Source organism: Saccopteryx leptura, chromosome 11, assembly GCF_036850995.1.
Source record: "Saccopteryx leptura isolate mSacLep1 chromosome 11, mSacLep1_pri_phased_curated, whole genome shotgun sequence".
Taxonomy (NCBI): domain Eukaryota; kingdom Metazoa; phylum Chordata; class Mammalia; order Chiroptera; family Emballonuridae; genus Saccopteryx; species Saccopteryx leptura.
This window is the reverse complement of record NC_089513.1, coordinates 34,773,151-34,797,628: the sequence shown is the minus strand read 5'-3', so window position 1 is coordinate 34,797,628 and position 24,478 is coordinate 34,773,151. Positions and strand designations below refer to the sequence as shown.

Sequence of the window (24,478 nt, the reverse complement as noted above, 5' to 3'; positions counted from 1 at the left end):
AAATAAAAAAAAAATATATATTCTCCAAATATTAGCATTGAAAAAGAACTCAAACATCATAAAGTCTTCTGTCCTATGCAGTGTTTCACTAAAAAATCTTTTTCTTATTAACAACTAAAAAAAGAAAAGGCCCATTTTCTGATTTTACATAATTTAACAGTAGAACTTAAATGTAGGAGATTAACACTGTCTTCTCTTATATTTCATCGTCTTGGTTTTTCTCTACAATAAAGATACTCTTCATTCTCTTTTCTGCTATTTGATATATGACTATTTTCCTCATAATATTGCAAACTGTACATTTTATAAGTATGCCTTTAGCAAGTGAGGGACAAAAATAACAGAGTTCAGCAGCAGCCCAATGGGAAATCAAGAATGACATTAAAGTGTTCATCACTTTGGTTATAGTTATACAACTATCTTGTCCACAAGAATTTCATAATATACTTTTTTAATTTTGTAAAAATCAACATATTCTCTACATGGTAGTTAAAGTAAATTTTACCAGTGATTTAACCAATCTAGAATATTCTTCTGAGATTTAGTTTTATTTTCACCTAGCTTTAGTTCCTTCTCCTATTGAAAAATGAGACTAATTTTCCAATTTCAGTTTTCTGACATTTCTTTCACCTGCTCCACTATTTTTCATCAGTAATCGACATTGGTTCCTCTGTCACCTGGGCACATTTTTTCAGGACTCAGGAATGCTTCCCTGGGCCTGGATACTACCAGTGTTTTCAAGGATCTGGGCTCTATCATTACTATTTACTTTACCCTTTCCAAGTTTATGACTCATCTCTTTGGTGAAGAAGATGGAAGCAAAATAAAAGTTCATTGATTTTTATTTTTATTTATCTTAGGCGTGGTGCCCTCAAAGTGGTTGTATCACATGAGTCATCATTTTTTATGTACATTATGCTTTATAATAAAATGGCTATCTTGGCACATATGCTCTTATAATAAAGGGAGATGGTTGGTGTTTACAGTACATTTTATATTATGATAAGTATATAAGTTACAAGATAAATCTCTGCTTGTTGTAACAACAAAAAAATGTCATTATTTGATCCTCCATCAGTGTGAAAATACAGTATGAGCTACAAAAGAGACAACCACACTCTAGAGCAGGGGTCCCCAAACTTTTTACACAGGGGGCCAGTTCACTGTCCCTCAGACTGTTGGAGGGCTGTACTATAAAAAAAAACTATGAACAAATCCCTATGCACACTGCACATATCTTATTTTAAAGTAAAAAAACAAAACGAGAACAAATACAATATTTAAAACAAAGAACAAGTAAATTTAAATCAACAAACTGACCAGTATTTCAATGGGAACTATACTCCTCTCACTGACCACCAATGAAAGAGGTGCCCCTTCCAGAAGTGCAATGGGGGCCGGATAAATGGCCTCAGGGGGCTGCATGTGGCCCGTGGGCCGTAGTTTGGGGACCCCTGCTCTAGAGGTATAGAAACAGATGAAAACTAAACTAGTCAATGTGTCAATATCATACTTCCCCGAGAAAGTCCAGGGAAGACTCTTCCTATGCACACAAAGATCTTGCCAATGATATCACCACTCCAAACTATACTCGCTTATCTACATCAAGGTCACATTTTATAAGAGATCACAGTTGAATTTTAAAAAATTATGTTGTGTAGAAGTAGTTCTGGAGTGGTGGAATAAGGAACTCTGAAAATATACGCCTCTGTGAAAGCAAAATTTGCCAAAAAGCAGCTTTGACAGAACCCTGAAAATTAACCAAATCTTGCAATAATATGATAAATATTCAAGTAAGAAAAATGGCTGACTTTATGTAAGAATATCAAGTTTTGCAGCATTTCACCTTGCCCTATCCCTATGCCCTTATGTAAAATTTCTCATAAACCTAGGAAATCAACATTCTTGAAACTACAGTAACTGTGACAACCAACTATTATCAAACACAGAAGGCAACAGAATGAGTTTGAGGCTCCTTCAAAAGCCCCACCTTTAGCAAACTGTCATTATTAGATCTGTTTGACAAGTCCCTGGGAAAATCCCATTCTCAGGGCTTGTCTTTATTTGACAGGACTCATAGCTAAATCATTGTGGATATTTGATTAAAACAACCACTGGTGATTATTTAACACCATAAGTTGCCTGTGGTAATGATATCTGTTGGGGCTAGCAAGAAGATGACCAGAAAACCTAAAGGGAAAAAGTGGGAAATGAGATATCTTTGGAGGGTCTTTGAAAATTTCTGATATAGTACTTTGAATCTAGAAGGCCACATCCATCGATGTGCAGGCAGAGAATATACCAAAGACACATGACAAAGCTCTAGTCTGTCTCCTCTTGAGATGCTGCAAAAGCAGGAAGTGAAGGTAAACAAGAGTTGTAGACTGCAAGGTTGTTGACTGCATACCCAACACACACAGAGTCCCCTGGCAATTACTGTTCATTGGTTCAAGGCATTTAAAGAGCTCTCGGTCAAATCATTAGAGCACCATTAATTGAGCTGAAACTTCAGTGGCTGTACTTGACAAAGAATACAGACTTTACAGGAGTGCCCACCCAGGAAGATCACAATACAAACAAACAAAAAACAGCAGCGGCAACAGTGACAACACCTAGCAACAACAAACTCGGGAGAATATAAGGTGTCCCAGAATTGACAATTAATCCATTATATTATTAAAATGTCCAGTTTTTAACAACAACAAATACATATATATATACATATGTATACATATGTATGTATATGTGTGTGTGTGTATAAATATAAATGATATGGGATGAAACAGGAAGGTATGGCCCATAGGAAATAAGCAGTCAACAGAAAAAAAAATTTAAAGGAAGCCCAAATATTGGCTACCTTAGGAAAAATGTTAAATCAGCTAGTATGAGGATGTTTAAAGAACTAGAAGAAACCATACTTAAAGAATTTAAAAAATACAAGAGATGATGTCAGACCAAAAGCAGACTATTAATAAAGACATAAAAAATATAGAAAGAACCAAATAGAAATTCTGAAGTTGAAAAGTAGAATAATGGAAATAAAAAATTCACTAGAAGGGCTCAACCACAGATTTAAGGTGGCAGAAGGAAGATTCAAATAAACTTAAGACAGGTCAAATGAGATTGTGTGGTCTAAATAATAGAGAAAGAATGAAGAAAAATAAATTGCTCTGCAGAGAACTGTGGGAAAACAAGAAACATATCAACATATATGTAATAAGAGTCATAGAAGCAGAAGTGAGTCAGAAATGGGCAGAAGAAGTATTTAGAGAAATACTGGTGGTGACACAGCAGATAGCAGCGCAGTAGGTGGACGCACAGATACCCAGCTCTCACCACCAAACTGGAATACAAATCAATTTATGAAAAATCAGCGTGAAAAACCAACTCTGGACTACAAGAACAGCTCTCAAAAACCAAGGAGCAAAGAAGAAGCCACAACAAACCTGGTAGGGAGTGTCTGAATCTCCCCTGCTTACAGGAATGGAGGGGGGGAGAGGCTGAGAGCCCAGAGGGGATCTCACCCCAGGGAAAAGAGCAGAAAATACTACTCACAGCCACTTGCCTGGCGACCAGGGAGTGAGGAGTGTTGAAAAGACTAGCTTATCTCCCAAGTGGAAAGGAAAGAGAGAGGGACAGACTGTGAGAAGCTAAGGAATGCAGGAGACTATCTAAAAAAAGCTGACTCATCCGTGCTGGAGGTGGCCATAGCTGGGGAAGGGACTGATCTTTCCCCATAAAACAGTACTGAATTGCTTCCGGATCAGAGATCTCCAGACATCTCTCCAGCTCTAATCGCAATAAGACACAGCTGAAAACAAGAAGTGGGGAGGAGGGGCAGTAACTTAGGTCTCCATGGAGATGTGAGATACACCTCCCCCTACTGAAGCTGAGAAAACACCCTGGCCCCAGAGAGATTAGTTGGTGGAAGAGGCCTTCAGAGTCTCAGGTTACACCCACCGCATTCCTGGATACAGTTTCAAGGAAGCCCCCTGATGAGATCAGTAAACAAGACTATCACCTGTTAAGAAAACAAACAAATCAAGACTTCAAAGCTGCCCAAATCTGAAAGTGGATTACAAATAATAGCTGATACCAACCCAAGAAGACCTAGAAATAACACAACTGAAAACTGGAGGCAGACAACACCAAGCCTAGACTCAACCAACTCTACAAAAAAAACACAGACAATGAGAAGACAAAAAAGTGCAATCCAAATGAAACTTTCAGGAGATGAACTGAGTGATATGGAAAAATCAAACCTACAGATGCGGAGATCAAAATAATGAGTGTAAGGATGCTTAGGGATCTTAGAATGACAATGGATGGTCATTATGAACACCTAAATAAAGAAATAGCAAGTATAAAAAAGAATCAGTCAGAGATGACAAATACAATATCAGAAATAAAAACCACAAAGGAAGGAATTAAAAACAGGATAGATAGAGCTGAGGATCAAATAAGCGAGTTGGAGGACAACTGGAATAAAGGCATGAAAGCAGAGAAGAAAATGAAAAGAGCCTGAAAAAGTCTGAGGAAACTCTTAGAGAGCTCTGTGACAACATGAAGAGAAATAACATCTGCATCATAGGGGTTCCTGAAGAAGAAGAAAAAGAACAAGGGATAGAGACTTTGTTCAATCATATCATTTAGGGAAAACTTCCCTAAATTAATGCAGGAGAAACTCTCACAATTTCAAGAAGCACAGAGGACTCCATTAAAGAGAAACCCAAATAAACCTACACCAAGACACATCATAATTAAAATACCAAAGCTAAGCAATAAAAAGAAAATATTAAAAGCTGCTAGAGAAAAAAAGACTATCACCTACAAAGGAGCCCCCATAAGGATGACATCCAACTTCTCAACAGAAACACTTGAGGCCAGAAGGGAATGGCAAGAAATATTCAAAGTAATGCAGAACAAGAACCTACAACCAAGACTACTTTATCCAGCAAGGCTATCATTTAAAATCGAAGGAGAAATAAAAAGCTTCCCAGACAAAAAACAACTCAAGGAATTCATTACAACCAAATCAATGCTGCAGGAAATGTTAAGGGGCCTGTTGTAAACAGATCAAAGTGGGAAAATATATAGCAAATAAGGAATACAGCTTTAAAGAATAAAATGGCAATAAACAACTACATATCAATAATAACCTTAAATGTAAATGGTTTAAATGACCCAATCAAAAGACATAGGGTAGCTGCATGGATAAGAAAACAGGACCCGTACATATGCTGTCTACAAGAGACACACCTTAAAATAAAAGATACACATAGATTGAAGGTAAAAGGATGGAAAAAAACATTTCATGCAAATGGAAATGAAAAAAGAGCTGGGGTAGCAATATTCATATCAGACAAATTGGACTTTAAAACAAAGGATATAGTAAGAGATAAAGAAGGCCACTACATAATGATAAAGGGAGTAATCCAACAGGAAGATATAACTATTATAAATATCTATGCACCGAATATAGGAGCACCTAAATATATAAAGCAGACTTTGATGGATTTAAAGGGCGAGATCAACAGCAATATAGTAGTAGGGGATTTCAATACCCCACTAACATCACTAGATAGATCCTCAAGAAAGAAAATTAACAAAGAAACAGCAGACTTATTGGACACACTAGATCAACTCGATTTAATAAATATCTTCAGAACCTTTCACCCTAAAGCAGCAGAATATACATTCTTTGAAACTAGACTACAGTCTATCCCCCTGTACTAAAATTAACTTAAAATGGATCAAAGATCTAAACATAAGACCTGAAACAATTAAGTACATAGAAGAGGACATAGGTACTAAACTCATGGACCTGGGTTTTAAAGAGCATTTTATGAATTTGACTCCAATGGCAAGAGAAGTGAAGGCAAAAATTAATGAATGGGACTACATCAGACTAAGAAGTTTTTGCTCAGCAAAAGAAACTGATAACAAAATAAACAGACAGCCAACTACATGGGAAATTATATTTTCAAACAACAGCTCAGATAAGGGCCTGATATCCAAAATATACAAAGAACTCATAAAACTCAAAAACAAACAAACAAGCAATCCAATAAAAAAATGGGAAGAGGACTTGAACAGACATTTCTCCCAGGAAGAAATACAAATGGCCAACAGATATATGAAAAGATGCTCATCTTCTTTAGCTATTAGAGAAATGCAAATCAAAACTGCAATGAGATACCACCTCACACCTGTTAGATTAGCTATTATTAACAAGACAGGTAATAGCAAATGTTGGAGAGGCTGTGGAGAAAAAGGAACCCTCATACACTGTTGGTGGGAATGTAAAGTAGTACAACCATTATGGAAGAAAGTATGGTGGTTCCTCAAAAAACTGAAACTAGAATTACCTTATGACCCAGCAATCCCTCTACTGGGTATATACCCCAAAAACTAAGAAACATTGATACATAAAGACACATGCAGCCCCATGTTCATTGCAGCATTGTTCACAGTGGCCAGGACATGGAAACAACCAAAAAGCCCGTCAACAGATGACTGGATAAAGAAGATGTGGCACATATACACTATGGAATACTACTCAGCCATAAGAAATGATGACATCGGATCATTTACAGCAAAGTGGTGGGATCTTGATAACTTTATAAAAAGCAAAATAAGTAAATCAGAAAAACCAGGAACTGCATTATTCCATACGTAGGTGGGACATAAAAGTGAGACTAAGAGACATTGATAAGAGTGTGGTGGTTACAGGGGGAGGGGAGAGAGGGAGAGGGAAAGGGGGAGGGGGAGGGGCACAAAGAAAAGTAGATAGAAGGTGACAGAGGACAATCTGACTTTGGGTGATGGGTATGCAACATAAGTGAACGACAAGATAACCTGGAGTTGTTATCTTTGAATATATGTATCCTGATTTATTGATGTTGCCCCATTAAAAATAAAATTATTAAAAAAAAAAGAATATACATTCTTTTCAAGTGCGCATGGTACATTCTCTAGGATAGACCACATGTTAGGGCACAAAAGTGGTTTCAACAAATTTAAGAAGATTGAAATCATATCAAGCACTTTCTTCGATCACAACAGCATGAAACTAGAAATCAACCACAACAGAAAAACTCAAAAATTCTCAAACACATGGAAACTCAATAGCAGGTTGTTAAATAATGAATGGATTAAGAATGAGATCAAAGAAGAAATAAAAAAAAATTCCTAGAAATGAATGACAATGACCATACAACAACTCAAAATTTATCGGACACAGCAAAAGCAGTACTGAGAGGGAAGTTCATAACAATACAGGCACACTTTAAGAAGCTAGAAAAAGCTCAAATAAACAACCTAGCCCTGCATCTAAAAGAATTAGAGAAAGAACAGCAAATAAAGCTCATATGTAGTAGAAGGAAGGACATAATAAAGATCAGAGCAGAAATAAATGACATAGAGGCTAAAGAAACAATACAGAGGATCAATGAATCTAGGAGCTGGTTCTTTGAAAAGGTAAACAAGATTGATGAACCTTTAACTAGAATCACCAAGAAAAAGAGAGACAGGACTCAAATAAATAAAATTAAAAATGAGAGTGGAGAAATAACAACTGACACAACAGAAATACAAAATATTGTAAGAAAATACTATGAAGAACTGTACGCCAAAATACTAGACAACCTAGATGAAATGGACAAATTCCTTGAAACATACAATCTTCCAAAAATCAATCTGGAAGAATCAGAAAACCTAAACAGACTGATTACACCAAATAAGATCAAAACAGTTATCAAAAAACTCCAAGCAAAGAAAAGTCCGGGGCCTGATGGCTTCACAACTAAATTCTACCAAATATTCAAAGAAGAAATAACTCCTATCCTTCTCAAACTATTTCAAAAAATTCAAGAGGAAGGAAGACTTCCAAGATCCTTTTATGAGGTGAGCATAATTCTCATTCCAAAACCAGGCAAAGACAACACAAAGAAAGAAAATTATAGGCCAATATCTCTGATGAATATAGATGCTAACATCCTCAACATAATATTAGCAAACCGGATCGAACAATATATGGAAAAAATCATACACCATGATCAAGCGGGATTTATTCTGGGGAGGCAAGGCTGTTACAATATTTGCAAATCAATCAATGTGATTCATCACATAAACAAAAAGAAGGAGAAAAACCATATGATAATTTCAATAGATGCAGAAAAAGCATTTGATAAAATCCAGTACCCATTCATGATAAAAACTCTCAGCAAAGTGGGAATACAGGGAACATACCTCAACATGATAAAAGCCATCTATGAGAAACCCACAGCCAACATCATACTCAATGGGCAAAAATTAAAAGCAATCCCCTTAAGATCAGGAACAAGGCAGGGGTGCCCCCTTTCACCACTCTTATTCAACATAGTCCTGGAAGTCCTAGCCATAGCAATCAGACAAGAAGAAGAAATAAAAGGCATTCAAGTTGGAAAAGAAAAGTAAAACTATCATTATTTGCAGATGATATGATACTGTATATAGAAAATCCTAAAATCTCAGTCAAACAACTACTGGACCTGATAAATGAATTCAGAAAAGTGGCAGGATATAAAATCAATACTCAGAAATCAGAGGCATTTTTAAACACCAACAATGAACAGTCAGAAAGAGAAATTAAGGAAACAACCCTCTTTACTATTACAACCAAAACAATAAAATACCTAGGAGTAAACTTAACCAAGGAGACTAAAGACTTGTACTCGGAAAATTACAAAGCATTGATAAAAGAAATCAAGGAAGATACAAACAAGTGGAAGCATATACCATGCTCATGGTCAGGAAGAATAAACATCATTAAAATGTCTATATTACCCAAAGCAATCTATAAATTCAATGCAATACCAATTAAAATACCAATGGCATACTTCAAAGATATAGATCACATATTCCAAAAATTTATATGGAACCAAAAAAGAACACGAATAGCCTCAGCAATCTTAAAAAAGAAGAATAAAGTGGGAGGTATCACACTTCCTGATATCAAGTTATACTACAGGGCCATTGTACTCAAAACAGCCTGGTACAGGCATATAGATCAATGGAACAGAACAGAGAACCCAGAAATAAACCCACAACTCTATGGACAACTGATATTTGACAAAGGAGGTAAGGAAATACAATGGAGTAAAGACAGCCTCTTTAACAAATGGTGTTGGGAAAATTGGACAGCTACTTGCAAAGAAATGAAACTAGATCACCAGCTTACACCACTCACAAAAATAAACTCAAAATGGATAAAAGACTTAAATGTAGGCCATTAAACCATAAGCATCTTAAAAGAAAACATAGGCAGTAAGCTCTCCGACATCTCTCGGAGCAATATATTTGCTGATTTATCTCCACGGGGAAGTGAAATAAAAGACAGGATTAACAAATGGGACTATATCAAACTTAAAAGCTTTTGCACAGCTAAAGACAATAAGAACAGAACAAAAAGACAAACTATACAATGGGAGAACATATTTGACAATATGTCTGATAAGGGGTTAATAACCAAAATTTATAAAGAACTTGTAAATCTCAACACCAGGAAGACAAACAATCCAATCAAAAAATGGGAAAAAGAAATGAATAGACACTTTTCCAAAGAGGACATACAGATGGCCAATAGGCATATGAAAAAATGTTCAACATCACTAATGATTAGAGAAATGCAAATTAAAACTACAATGAGATATCACCTCACACCAGCCAGAATGGCGCTCATCAACAAAACAACACAGAGTAAGTGCTGGCGAGGATGTGGAGAAAAGGGAACCCTCCTGCGCTGCGGGTGGGAATGCAGACTGGTGCAGCCTCTTTTTGAGATTCCTCAAAAAACTGAAAATCGAACTGCCTTTTGACCCAGCTATCCCACTTTTAGGAATATACCCCAAGAACACCATAGAACAGCTCAAAAGGAGAAATGCACCCCCATGTTTGTGGCAGCATTGTTCACAATAGCGAAGATCTGAAAACAGCCCAAGTGTCCATCAGAGGACGAGTGGATTAAAAAGCTTTGGTACATATATACTGTGGAATACTACTCAGCCATAAGAAATGATGACATCGGATCATTTACCATAACATGGATGGATCTTGATAACATTATATGGAGTGAAATAAGTAATTCAGAAAAAACTAAGAACTATATGAATCCATATATAGATGGGACATAAAAATGAGACTCAGAGACATGAACAAGAATGTGATGGCAAAGAGGGTGGGGTGGGGGGAGGGGTGACGGGGCGAGGAAGGAGAGAGGGGCTGGGGGAGGGGAGAGGCACAAAGAAAACCAGATAGAAGGTGTCAGAAGACAATTTGACTTTGGGTGAGGGGTATACAGCACAATCAAATGTCAAAATAATCTGGAGATGTTTTCTCTCAACATATGTACCCTGATTTATTAATGTCACTGCATTAAATTTAGTAATAATTAAAAAAAAGAAATAATGGCAACAATTTCAAACTTTGAGGCAAAATGATCTATCCATTCAAGAATCTTCGTAAATTCCAAATAGGATAAACTGAGATATCCACATCTAGACACATCGCAGTTAAACTACTGAAAGAGAAAGACATTTTATAAAAGTGAGAAAAATGATTCATCACATACAAGAAATCCTCAGAAACATTAATAGCTGAGAAATCATCAGAAATCATGAAGGACAGAGGGATGACATAATCAAAGTGCTGAAAGAAGACTGTTAACCAAGAATTCTAGGTCTGGTAATTTATCCTTCCGAAATGAACAAGTAAAGACATTCTCAGGTGAACAAAACCTGAGAGTTTTTTTCATTTTTTGTATGCTGGCAAGCTTGCTCTAGAGCAGGGGTCTCAAACTCAACTCAGCATGTGGGCCGCAGAGCAAGATCACAGCCCTTCAGTGGGCCGCACTAGGTCTACAAAAGGCAACTGTTACACAACACTTTTCTCACTGCAGTTGAAAACAAAAAAAAAATCAGTACAACAAGCACAATCGTACATGCAGTTTACTCAGTGTCACAAAACGACCAGAAACTGTAGTTCGCATCACAACTGCTGTTAACTAAGCTAATATCTAGCTAGGATGCTAGAGAAATGAAAAATACAAGTAGGCCCGTAGGCTTACTTAATTTTATCCAAAATATTTTGAACTTCATGGATTAGTCTGCGGGCTGCACAAAATTGTTCGGCGGGCCGCATGCGGCCCGCGGGCCGCGAGTTTGAGACCCCTGCTCTAGAGTATCTTTAAGACTAAAATGAAGAAACAGTAGATGGTAACTCAAATCCAAATGAAGAAATGAAGAACATCAAAAGGTAACTAACTGCATAAGTAAATATAAATGGCCATACATTTTATTTTTGTTTGTAACATTTCTCACAGACTTAAAAAACTGAATAAAGAATTATTAAATAGGGTTGATGGGAGCTTATAACGCAGAAAAATGTCATTTGTATGACAGCAGCAGCACAAAAGAGGGTAAAACAGAACTTCACTAGAACAAAGGTTTTTTATAACATAGAAATAAAGTTACTATTAATGCACATCATATTATGATAAGTAATGTTATCCTCAGGGCAGCTACTAACAATATATATATATAAAAGAAATTTTAAAGGGAATAAAATAGCACACAGATTACATATATTCAACAAAGAGGAATGTAGAATGTAGAATCAAAAGGTAGAACAGAGAAACAAAAGGACATAAAGCATTTAGAAAAATTACAGCAAAACAACAGATGCAGGAAAAACATTTGACAAAAACCAACATCTTTAATAATAATAAAAAAGAACACAATATAGGGAGAGAAGGTAAACTCCTCAGTTTGGTAAAGGCCATCCACAAAAAGTCCCCACAGCTGATGTACTTAACGGTGAAAGTCAGCGTTTTCTCTGTGGTCAGGAACAAGATAAGAATATCCACATAGCTACTGAACATTGTACTGGCAGTTTTATATGGAAAAATTATGCCACGAAACAAAAAGAGCTTTCCATTTAGAAAAGAAGAAATCAAGTGATCGGTGTTCACAGATGAAAGATGACATATAGAGAAAATCCTAAAGAATCTGTAAAATAACTATATAGTAGAACCAATAAATGAAGGTTCTAATAATCTTCCTTAGATTGAAAGGTAAATCAATAAATAAAAAATCAATTTTGTTTTTATATACTATGAATGAAAAATCCAAAAATAAATTTAAGAAAGCAATTACATTAAAATATCAAAAGAAAATTGTTTGCAATAAATTTAACAAAAAAAGTGCAAAACTTATATTCCAAAAATCATGAACACTGTTGGAAGTAATTTTAAAAAAGACTTACTAAATTGTTAAAACCTGTATAATTTTGTCAACCAATGTCACCCCAATAATTTTTTTAAATAAATAAATAACTGGAAACATCATATGTTCATGAATCGGAAGATTTAATATTGTTAATATGGCAATACTCCTCAATTTGATCTACATAGTCAACAAAATCCTTATAAAAGACAAATTACATTTTTTTGGCAAAACTGACAAACAATTCCTAAAATTCATGTGAAAATGCCAAGCACCCAGAAGAGCCAAAACAATCTTGCAAAAAATAATGCTGGAAGACTTTCACTTCCTGATTTTGAAACTTACTATAAGGCAGTGTGATATCAACATAAGGATAAACACACAGAGCTCTAGAATAAAATTGAAAGTACAGAAAGAAACCTTTACACATTTATGGTCAGTTGAGTTCTGAAAAAGTGCTAGGACAATTCAATGGGTGATAGAATAGTTTTCTCAACAAATGGTGCTGGGACAAGTGGATATCCACCTACAGAAGAATAAAGCTGATACCCTACCTTTTACCATATAAAGAGAATGAAGCAAAAATGGTTCACATTTAAATGTAAGAGTTAAAACTATAACACTAGGGTGTAAAGAGGGACAAATATAGGGTGATGGACAATTATTTGACTTTGGGTGAGAGGTATACAACATAATCAATTGTTCAAATGATGTGGAGATGTTTACCTGAAATCTATATTCTCCTGTTGATCAATGTCACCCTGTTAAATTTAATTTTCTAAATAAATAAAAAATAATATAAAACTCTAACACTTCTAGAAGAAAATCTTTATAATTTTGGATTAGTCAAGACCTTCTTAGATATGATACCAATTGTTCTTTGAACACATGAGGAATTTATACAAGTCAATAAAAGGCAAATAATCCAATTTAAAAATGGTCAAAGGATTTGACTAAATATTTCTCCAAAGAAGATGTATAAATGACCAATAAGTACATGAAATAATGCTAATCCTCATTAGTCATTTGGGAAATAAAAACCAAAATGGAATACCACTTCATATTCACTGAGAAGCAAAATAATAACAACAGCAGAAAAGAAAAGTGCTGGTGAGGGATATGGAGAAGTTGAAACCTGCCTGTACTGCTGTTGGGATTGTAAATGATACAGCTCTTTAGGAAAACATACAGAAGGTCCTCAAGATGTTAAATACATAGTTGCCATATGACCTATAATTTCGCTACCAGATATACCCCCAAGAAAAAAGTAAATACATGTTCACACATAGACTTGTACATGAATGTTCATAGCAGCAGTATTAGTAACTTTCCTAAGTGGAAAAACCCAAATGCCAATCAAGTGATGAATGGATAAACATATTGTGGTATATCCATACAATGGAATATTAGTCTGCATTCAAAAGAATGAATTACAGATGTTGATAAAACATTAAGGAGCCTTAAAAATATTATGCTCAGTGCCCTGCAGGTGCTGAACCTGCTGGCACTACGGAGGCAGCTACTGTGCTGCACCTGTGACGTCAGGGCAAAGAGGAAGTGGCTATTTCTATGCTCAGTGCTCAGAACAGTGGGCACTAAGAATGGTTTGTAGCCTGACAGCCCATACAGAAAAAAAATATATACTCAGTGAAAAAAGCCAGTGACAAAGGCCACATACTGTTTGATTGCATTTATATAAAATGTGCAGGACAGACAAATCCAGATACACAAAATGGGTTAACACTTGTAGGCCTGAATATAGGATGGAATCTACTATGACTACTAATTGATATGGGTTTCTTATTGGAGTATTTAAATGTTCAAAATTAGTGGTAATGGTTACACAATTCTGAACATATATAATTATATATATCTCAATAACACTATTATAAAAATTTCATCTTTGCAATATAAATAACTAGAACTAGTATAATGCCACGTTCCTGATGTTATGAGATATACTTCTATGCAAATAAAATAGCTTGTTCATACATGAATCCTCCAAAGAATCCTGGAGGAACTGTTAGGATAGAAATTTTCAATCCTAAATCACTACTTGCTTAATTATCTGCTTTCTCATAATCATCTTGGTGTTGAGGGCAGAAATAGTCCATCCTGCTTCCAGCATGCTGGAAATAGGCATTTATTAAGTAGTTCGGAGTTCACAAGTAAACAAGTAAATCAATGAATGAATGAAAGCTGAAAGTCAAGTGTCATCAGAGGATTGGTATGTGCATCAAATTAAGATAATATATTCTATAAATAGCATATGTAGCAAGAGGACCAATTTAAAAATCCTTTTATATAAACATTTCTAATGCAGGGAAGGACAACATATTAGGCTGCCATAGAGAAAACTCAGTTGAAGAACATATCTGTCACTTTTCTCATCCTGGGTTGTCTAAGACATCTGTGATCTTTTATTTAGTTCCCAAATAATCCTACAGCTGGCAGACAACCAACCTGTGAAAGTGAAGTCAAGGAGATATATAGCTTCTCAACTTTTACATAGAGTATATTTTTGACAGATTAATAAGCCAAAGAAAGAAAAGAAAAATAATTGACTGACACTACATAAGGCACTATGAAAGATGCCTTTTCTCTGTTATGTAATTAAATTAACTAAACAATTCTATGGAGTAAGTAGCACTCCCCCACACTCCCCTCAATTTACAGTTAAGGAAACTGAGACTCCAGGCTGATTTAATTTTCCCAGTGTTATAAAGCAGATAAATCAAGAGATATGATTTTAACTCTGTTTAACATCAAAACTCATAAGTCCTCTATGTACTAAAGTAAGTCAGGGATTAACATTAACCAATATATGCAGTATCCAGGAGCCTGAAGACCTTGATATCATGCATTTCATCATCATCTTAACTGAGAGATTACACTCAATATCTGGTGTTTTCAACCAACCAGTCTCCATATTCTCCAATTTAAAAATTATAGTCATAAAAAGAAACCAACATAGTAGTGCTTACATTTTTCTTAGGTGACAAAGGATTTCATAAAAATAATCCAGCCATAGTGTAAAAACTTACTAAGATTCATACATCACTTTTCTTAGACCACTGAGAATAATTGATTCCCTTTAAATAAAGACAGGGTTTGTATTTGTAACACCATAGTCCAATTTTTCTTTTGTTTTTAAAATCTAAAACAATTGTGAATGCATTTTTTAATCAATTGATGAGCACAATGGAACCTTAATTAATGGGAGGGTTTTCAATTTTATAAATCTGAGAATGCTTAATATTGAAATTACATACTGAATTTTTCCACTGCTATAGCACTTTAGTAGTGAAACTGTAAAAAATATTATATCATTCATGCTTAGAGGGTATCTTACAACCATCAACCATTTTTCTTATCTCCTAATTAAAACAACCATAAGTTAATACACTTAAGTGCACTTTAGGTTGTATAAACTGGCAATCTATATGAAACCTTAGTGTGTGTGTACCTTTAGTGTTGAGTGAACTCAGGATACTGTGCACAGCCTGTGGAGAAATGGAAGTTTGAACATACATCTCTGCATCCCTACTGCAAAGCAAGCAGTGTAAGGACAATTTTATGATTTCTCACATAGGATTCCAAGACAGCTGGCATCACAAAAGCCACTGCAATAAAGCCACTGCCACCTGGAGGTTCAGAAACAGCAAGTGATATTAAATGTACTCGATTCACAAGTTCACTAACTGAAGTGACACAGTAACACAAAAATGCAAATCTGACACAGGCATGACAAAGGAAAAAGAAAGACAGTAATATTGGTAGAACACCAATTTAAACCATTTTGATCTGACATATCTTTTTGCAGATGTGCCCTCTGTATACCAAGCAGTTCTTAAAAAACAAAACTTTCTTTCACCTGTGATCTGAATTTTTTCTATCAATTTTTTTTTTCCTCTCATGTATGTATTTCATTCTCATGGCTATTGATTTTTTCAGTCCCATATGTAAATATTTTAAGATTGTGTCAATGTTAAAAGAGATAGCAAACACGTCTTACTTGACAATTGGTCTGTGTTGGGCAAATCAGTTTGTAAAATTTGTCTTTTTTGAGTTTGCTCACTTTTAGTGTGAGCAATGGCTCTGGCAGCACCAGGTATGTATGTGATCTGTGAAACTGCAAATTACCTTCCTGCCTGGGAAGGGCCATTGTCTTGCTATTGTTTGCTGGAGGAGAGGGTTTTGTGCCAGAAAGTATTGAAAAGAGAAGGGAGGAAGCCATGTTTTTGCAGATTTTGTGCCAAGAGGGAGAAGATATGCAGATGGGAACCAGAGGTGAGGGGCTTTTGTGAGCTCCACTGAGACTGGTGGGGCCTTTGATTCTAGGAGAAACTGGAGATTCTCCTGGTTGTAGAACCGGAGAATGTGTCAGTGGCTTTGTGAGCTCTGAATGAAGAGAGAAGTGTTTTCCCTGTGGGTGTTGCTTGTCTGCCAGTGCGAAACTTTATTAAAGGATAGGCCCACCATTTTTTGGCTCCACTGTTTCTTTATTGTCTGCCCAAATCCAATGAGAACCTGCATGTGAATGGCCATGACAAAGGCTACTACTACTGGCCATACAGTCTATGACAAAGGTCTCATCCTTTTGTTTTCAATTCTTTTTAATCCAAGCTTCTGGAAAGTATGCTCAGTTTTATCTTGACCTTCCTAATCACCACCCTTCTAGTTTATTCTTCAACCTGCACAATTGCTCCTGTGAAAGTCCCCAATGACCTTGCCATTTCTCAGCATTCAGCTTCCAAATACCTACTGCTATTCAGACTTTCCTGTGATCCCTTTAAGATTATAATGAAGCTAAAAAGTTCTATCACCTAGTGACATCATAACCATAATAATTCCCAACACAATACATTACACAAATACTCACCATTGTGTCACATCTGCCTACAGTATTAAGTACACTAACATGCTGTAGAGGTGTGTAGCCCAGGAGCTGTAGGAAAACAATGTCACCCTAAAATATGTCTGTTCAGCATAAGAATTATTTTAAACTGGTTTTAATTTTATGAAACAGCACACAGGAGAGAAGCTCTGAAAACCAAATTGCAGTTACTCTTTGTAAAAAATATATTTACATTTGTAGGAGAAGTCTCCATTTGAAATGAGGGTGATGACCTTATCTCACTGTCCTTTTCCTGGTAACCTCCCATAACAGACTCACCCAACCCCAACATTTTCTTTTGTCCTCTGCTGGAGATGTTCAAGGTGATGGCTTTAGCCAACTTTGTGAGTTACTCAGAGATCCTGGAACTCTCCCATGTATATAGGAGATAGACATGTAATTAAACTTCTGTTTGTTTTTCTCTTATTAATCTGTCTCTTATTATGAGATATCTCAGTCAAGTACCCAGAAGAATAGAGGGAACTTTATTTTTTCCCCTACAAAGCAATAAGGTATACCATATAGCCTAACTGTGTATCATCTAGGTTTGTGTAAGTGCACTCTATGATCTTCACAAGATGAAACTGCCTAGTGACAGATTTCTCAGAATGTATTCCTTTTGTTAAGTGGGGCATGGCTGTACTTTGTTACAGTGATAAATACCACTATCTTGAATTTTCCTTGCCTCTTAATAATGGCTTCCTCTTAAGCTTCTCAAAAAGATTCTCTTTTTTTCTCTCTCTATCTTGGTCCTGAGTCACCATAAAAATTTTAAAGGTATCTGTAGGGCCAGGAGCTGCCATTGTGGCCATTCACATGTAGGTTCCCATTGGACTCGGGCAGATGGTAAAGAACTGGCGGAGTCGGAGGATGGTGGGCCATTCTTTTTATTGGTGTCTCACCAAGACAGGCAAGCCACAAGAGAAGACAAGAGAAAAGCAGAAAACCTGCTTTTTCCATGAAGGGCAAGGGATCAGGGAGGCCCCTGCAATGATGACAGCAGGAACCAAGAAAGAGCAAGCTCCCAGTCTGCCCTACTTTATAGTATAGAAATCAAAACCTTTAATCCAATATACAAACAAGGAAGTCTCTGATACAAAGTCACTTATCTGAGGCATAATGGGATTCCTCATGAGAGTGCACCACCCCACATCATGCAACAGTTAAGGGTGTGGGGAAAAGCTTAGCCTTAAAACAAAGCCTTAGGCTATAATGACCTGGCTTGCTTGCAGCCTGTCCCGTACACCTAATACAAACTATAAGCCAGCAAACATATATATCATATTTACAAACTTATTTGACCAACAATATATAATTTTCTTTTGATTTTATATTTAAAATATGGTCAATTTAAAAAGTTGGGGAAACATATTACAAAGAAACATAAAATTAATAACATACATATTCCTACTCAAAGATTCCTTGGGATGTTCTTCCCGTATTCTCATAGAAAAGGGGATATGGGCATAGTGTGCTCATCATTTGCCCTTTGCTTTCAGGTCCTTTCCCCCCCTTCTGTGCTCTGGTTGTATTGTGGAAGGATGCCTCCTGGAACTGCATGGCCTCGGCTCTCTCACCCACAGATAGAAATGATAAAAGGAGAAAACTAGAAACATTAGGAAGAAAGAAAAAATATAATAAGCAAACATATAGGTAGATACTCTTTCACTCTGAGCTTTTTCAATTATATTTCATGGTTGAAGCAAAAATTATAATGCTGTATGACATGGCTTTAAAATGTATTGAGAAGAAAGTTTAAGACTGATACATATGGAGAATGCAGAGGAATGTAAAAGGAGGTAAAGTTTCTATATTTCACTTGAACAAGTAAGATGTTAAGTTATATATGAATGAAATAAAGAGCTAGTTCTTATTTCAATTTTATTGATATGAAAATATCATACTGACATTGTTTTTCTTTTCATATAAATAAAATTAGGAACCATTTAGCAAGACTAACCAAAAAAGAGAAAGAGAGAGAGAAAGAGAAGACATAAATACTAATATCAAAAATAAAATAGGGAATATCACTTCTGACACTGTTTACATATAAGAAAATGACCAGGAAACACTATAAGCAAACTCTGCATGTCTGTATACACAAAATTTACAGCCTAAATAACATGAACCAAGTGTTCTGTTCTCAAAAAGTATAAACTACCACCAACAACACATTATAAAACATTTTACCTAATCAATAATTATTTAGTTATTATTTAACCATCTGTCCAGTACACATTTACTTATGCAACAAGTTATATGAATAATAACTCTAACAGAAAGCACATTCTGTTTTGTGTATATGATTATAAAAATGCATAACGTATTCTTGCTAAAACTTAAGAACATTTTCTTTCTTTCAAGAGAGTGTACATAATATGCACTTTAAGATCAACTATTTGGGGTAGAAGTCCTGACAGAGGTACATGTCAAATTCCTGTGGATTTTGAAGAGGAGAGGTCAATTCTAAGAATGGGTATAGTGGCAGAGAAAGTAGCCTTTGACCTCTGGATTGATGACAGAGTTAAGTTTGTATATATAGAGTTGGAGGGAAACATCTTCTGAGTCAGCATAAACACGATGAGCTTAGGCAGATAGGAAAATATAAAAGCCATAGTATGACAAATTGAAAAGTTTGGCAAAGAGAAGGGAGAGAAAGGAGAAAGAATGATGAGGGATGAAATTTAAGATTTAGGTTGTACCACAATCTGGAGGAAAATAATAAGGCAAGGGTCTTAAAAATAGGAAAAAATACATATACTCTACATTTTTCTAGGTTGACTAGAAATAACATTTTCAAAGATCCACTGAGGTTCATTTTGTTTGCAAGCAGTTGTAACAACAATGGGGATTTACATGCCCTACAGATCTATTTCTTGAATAAATAGTTATGTGGCATTTATATTTATTTCCCAAGTCACTGAACTTCATTCCAATTTGAAACAGGCACAAGAATGTCAAACATAGTAGAAATAGACCTTAATTCATCTGCAACTTAAAAGGATACCCATAGGATTTGTCATGTTTTCATGATTCCTGTATAATTGACATTTATTAAATATGTAGCTTCAGTAAAGTCATATATAAAAAAATAATATAAAAAAGAAAAAGTATTTGCAGTTCCCCCTTGTGCCTTATTTTAAAATCTAATCATTGTTTCTTTAGTTATTGTACTCTATTATATTTTTCTCCTTTTGCTAGACTTTGTGCAAGGCACAGAGTATAAAAAGTGACCAAGATGTACAATCATCAAGAAAATCAATAATTATATAGCACATGATAGTAAAAACACTAAACATAGTGTGTGTGTATGTCAGAGAGAGAAAAGAGTCAGCGAAAGCTTTATGGAGGAGATGATATTTGCACTGAGACTCAAAAAATATTTCAAACTATAGAAATCTAATTGGGTAGAGACATTCGAGAAAGGGGATGGCATGATCAAGAAACATTCCAGAGTGAGAAGCAGCATGGGGTACAAAGGAGAACAGCACACAATTTAGTAATGCTGGAATATAAAGTGTAAAGGCAGATGACACAGCTCACAGTAAAATGGGTTCTGGCAGGGGGCAGATGTATTGAGAGTGTGGACTTGGAGAGTCATTGAAAGGCTTGGAACAGAGGAGAAAGGCTTTGAAAATGGTAATTCTAGCCCCAGGGAGACAAAATAGGAAGGTATAAGGGCAACTTAGAGGAAAAATGATAAATGTATAAACTAAGACAATGATAATAGTGATAGTGAAGAAAGACAATAGATTCAAAATTTGTTCAGCATGTAAATTATAAAGACTTGAAATTGTATATGAGATAGTGAGAAAGCAGTCAATGATGATAACCTGCTCTCTATAGTGATAACTAGATCAGTGATGGTGCTGCCAAGTAAAAGAGAAAAAAAAAATAAGCCACAGTAGCAACAGAAGTTAAGAGGAAAATCCAGAGTTGAACATTTTTTGTTGCAGGTATCTATAAAATTCCTAGTTGAAGATGTCCACTCGTGAGGTAGATGTGAATTCTGAAGTTCAGGGAAAAAACCTGGGTGGGGGATAAAGATTTGAGGTCACTGCATAGGTCTATGGTATCATGAAAGCAGATAAGGACATCCAGAAATCACAGAGGTGATAAAGCAAATAAAATAGCCAGTGTTAATGTTCAAGTTTGTGTTCCCCCAAAATACATGTATTAAAATCCTAACTCTCAGCCCTGGCCGGTTGGCTCAGCAGTAGAGCGTCGGCCTGGCGTGCAGGGGACCCGGGTTCGATTCCCGGCCAGGGCACATAGGAGAAGCGCCCATTTGCTTCTCCACCCCCACCCCCTCCTTCCTCTCTGTCTCTCTCTTCCCCTCCTGCAGCCAAGGTTCCATTGGAGCAAAGATGGCCCGGGTGCTGGGGATGGCTCCTTGGCCTCTGCTCCAGGCGCTAGAGTGGCTCTGGTCATGGCAGAGCGACGCCCCGGAGGGGCAGAGCATCGCCCCCTGGTAGGCAGAGCGTCGCCCCTGGTGGGCATGCCGGGTGGATCCCGGTCGGGAGCATGCGGGAGTCTGTCTGACTGTCTCTCCCTGTTTCCAGCTTCAGAAAAATACAAAAAAAAAAAAAAATCCTAACTCTCAAAATGATGGTATTAGGCGGTGGTACCTTGGAAGGTACTTCTTAGGTCCTGAACATGGAGCCTTCTGGAATGGGATTAGCAGTCTTTTAGAAGAGGCCCCACAGAGTTCCCTCACCTCTTCCCTCAGGTGAGGACACAGCAAAAAGCTGTGAACCAGAAAGATGACCCGCACCAGAACACAACCATGCTTACTGGCAGCTTGATCTTGAACTTCCCAACCTCCAGAACTTTGACAAATATATTTCTGGTGTTTATATACTACCCAGTAAGTGGCATTTTATTATAATAGCCTGAATGGACTAAGATAAACTCACACTTAAGAACATCAAATACAACAGAAAAATCCTATAAGATAATGATTGAAGTATAGCTGGTGCCTAATCAAAATAAGTTTTTGCAAAATCATTCTGTTTAACAAAAACACCAAGGCATGAATAGAACATGTTGATTTTTGGATGAGACTAACAGTAGAAGTCTCAGATACCATACAGACTATTTGAACTCCTTGTTCCTTTTATTGAAAGTCTTGAGAAAGCGGATGGTGTATTAGTATATTTTTAAGATCAATTTTTTTTCTAGTACATGTCCTCACAAAAGCTCCAAAATCATATGTATTTGGAAATACTTCTGTTCTTGAGAAAAATTTTACCAACCAGCATTAGTTCCTTGTTCACTCATTAGTACACAGTCACACAATTGAAAGTGTTCATTTTTCTACCATATTTAACTGGTAAGTACTTCTTTCTTTAAAAATGTTTTCTTGCCTTCTTGACAGTAAAGAATTCTGAACTTATTCATAATGGTCCTGTCCCTGGATGTGGATGCCTTTTTCATCTTCAGGAAGTTTAAGAAGATATTTCAATATTTATTTTTTTTTAATTTTATTGATTTTAATTTATTGTGTTTACAAAGATTTTAGTGATGCCCCGAATGCATCCCCTCTCCTATATTCCCCTCAGCATCTCCCTTGTCCCCCTCCCCATAGCTCCTTCCCCCCTTCCCTTTAGGTTTATCCCATCCTATCATCCCTTTTCCCTCTGTTCCCTTTGATATTTCAACATTTAAATCAGATCAACTCTCTTTGCTCTCTTCACAGAACCATGTTAGGGACCAATAGTGAAACTATACTTTAAGCCTCTTGAGTAATAATATATATTGTATTTAAAATTTTTCAACAACAAAACTAGACTAGTTTCTTCATTAAACCATGAATTATTAATGGAAATGATGTTTTACTCATTTCTGAAATGACCTAAAAAAGGGAGCAAGAGGCATTATTGGTATAACAGAAATAGTGAAATACAATCTATGAAATAAAATAGGATTCCATGCTACCTACGTAATAATTTAAAATTCTTTTACTTTTCTGTTCACTGAGGAGCCAATGACACTTGAATTTCTAGAGAAAACTATTCATCAATTAGGATTGACTAGAGAAACATCTCTTTCTATTTTTTGAAGAAAAGTATGTTCATTTCAGGTTCCTATAGCTAGCAAAGGAAAAACATATCATATTATCAGAGCAAACATTATAGATACTTTACTTCTAAAAGTCTAATTCTTATAACGAGTCTAAAATGCTGAAGATGCAGCATTCTTAAATTAGCCAGAGTCTATACTATAAGACAAAAAGAATAAAATTATATAACTGGGCAAGAAATGTCACTTCTCAACAGTGTATACATGCATGAGGAAAGCTTGGAGTTAGACTACAAAGTCAAAGTTATGTCATAAAAGTTTAAGAGGTATAGTTATATCTTTAATTTTCTCTTATATATTTTAAATAGTGGTCTTTTTTCATTTGTTGATTTTTTCTACCTTTCATATTGAGATGTGACTAAATTAGGTATACTTTTATTATTATTATATTTTTAAAGCAGATTTGGACTTCCATTTCTGACTCATTTCTTGCCAAGGTATTCCAAGAAATCTTCTTCTATAGAACTGAAACCTAGAAAGGCACATTCTTGTCTCCTAGGAGGTAGTGATGGCTTCCAAGAGTTTCTCTTACTCCCTTAAAAAAATCAGAGTAGAGCCTGACCTGTGGCGCAATGGATAAAGCATCGACCTGGAATGCTGAGGTCGCCAGTTCAGAACCCTGGGTTTGCCCAGTCAAGGCACATATGGGAGTTGATGCTTTCTGCTCCTCCCTTCTTATTTCTCTATCTCTCCTCTCTAAAATGAATAAATAAAATCTTTTTTTTTTTTTTTTAAATCAGAGCAGAGATCAGAGCAATAAGAAACGGGTTTGTTCAAAGCTTCAGTTGTTCATTAACTGAGGGGAAGGGTGAAGTTATCAAAGGAGAGATGCTGTTAGGTTAATTAATATCTGAAAATGGGATCTTAAGACAAATTAAAGGTGGGGAAGGGGATACTTGGATTTCCATACAACACTGTCTGAAGAAGCAAGCTGAAAACCTTTTTTGGAGAAATATTTGATTAGTACTCAAAATATAACAAAGGACTCCTACTAATAAAGGTTAAGCAATGATCTCACAATCAAAGATTGCAAAACAAACAAAAGGGTAAGTCAGATAAAACAATAAATGACATATTTGTAATGTTAAAAACTCAGATTTTCAAACTACGACATATAAAACACAAACAAATTATGTATAAAGTACTAAAAAGTAAAGTTCACAATCACAAAGATGATCAGACAAAAGAGAAATCACAATAAAATAAGTAGAACTTCTAGAAACGTAGTATATAAATCTTA

The 24,478-nt window shown here is 35.8% G+C and overlaps 1 protein-coding gene and 1 non-coding gene across 2 annotated transcripts in view; one reads left to right on the top strand and one right to left on the bottom strand.

The window, feature by feature from the left end:
• The window catches only part of CCDC178 (coiled-coil domain containing 178), a 408,692-nt gene that overhangs the window by 74,630 nt on the left and 309,584 nt on the right, over nt 1-24,478 (bottom strand). The gene's annotated exons all lie outside the window — the stretch shown is intronic.
• Nucleotides 13,747-13,882, top strand: LOC136383660 (small nucleolar RNA SNORA43). Its single transcript, XR_010747471.1, has one exon. It is a non-coding gene; the product is annotated as a small nucleolar RNA SNORA43 (small nucleolar RNA).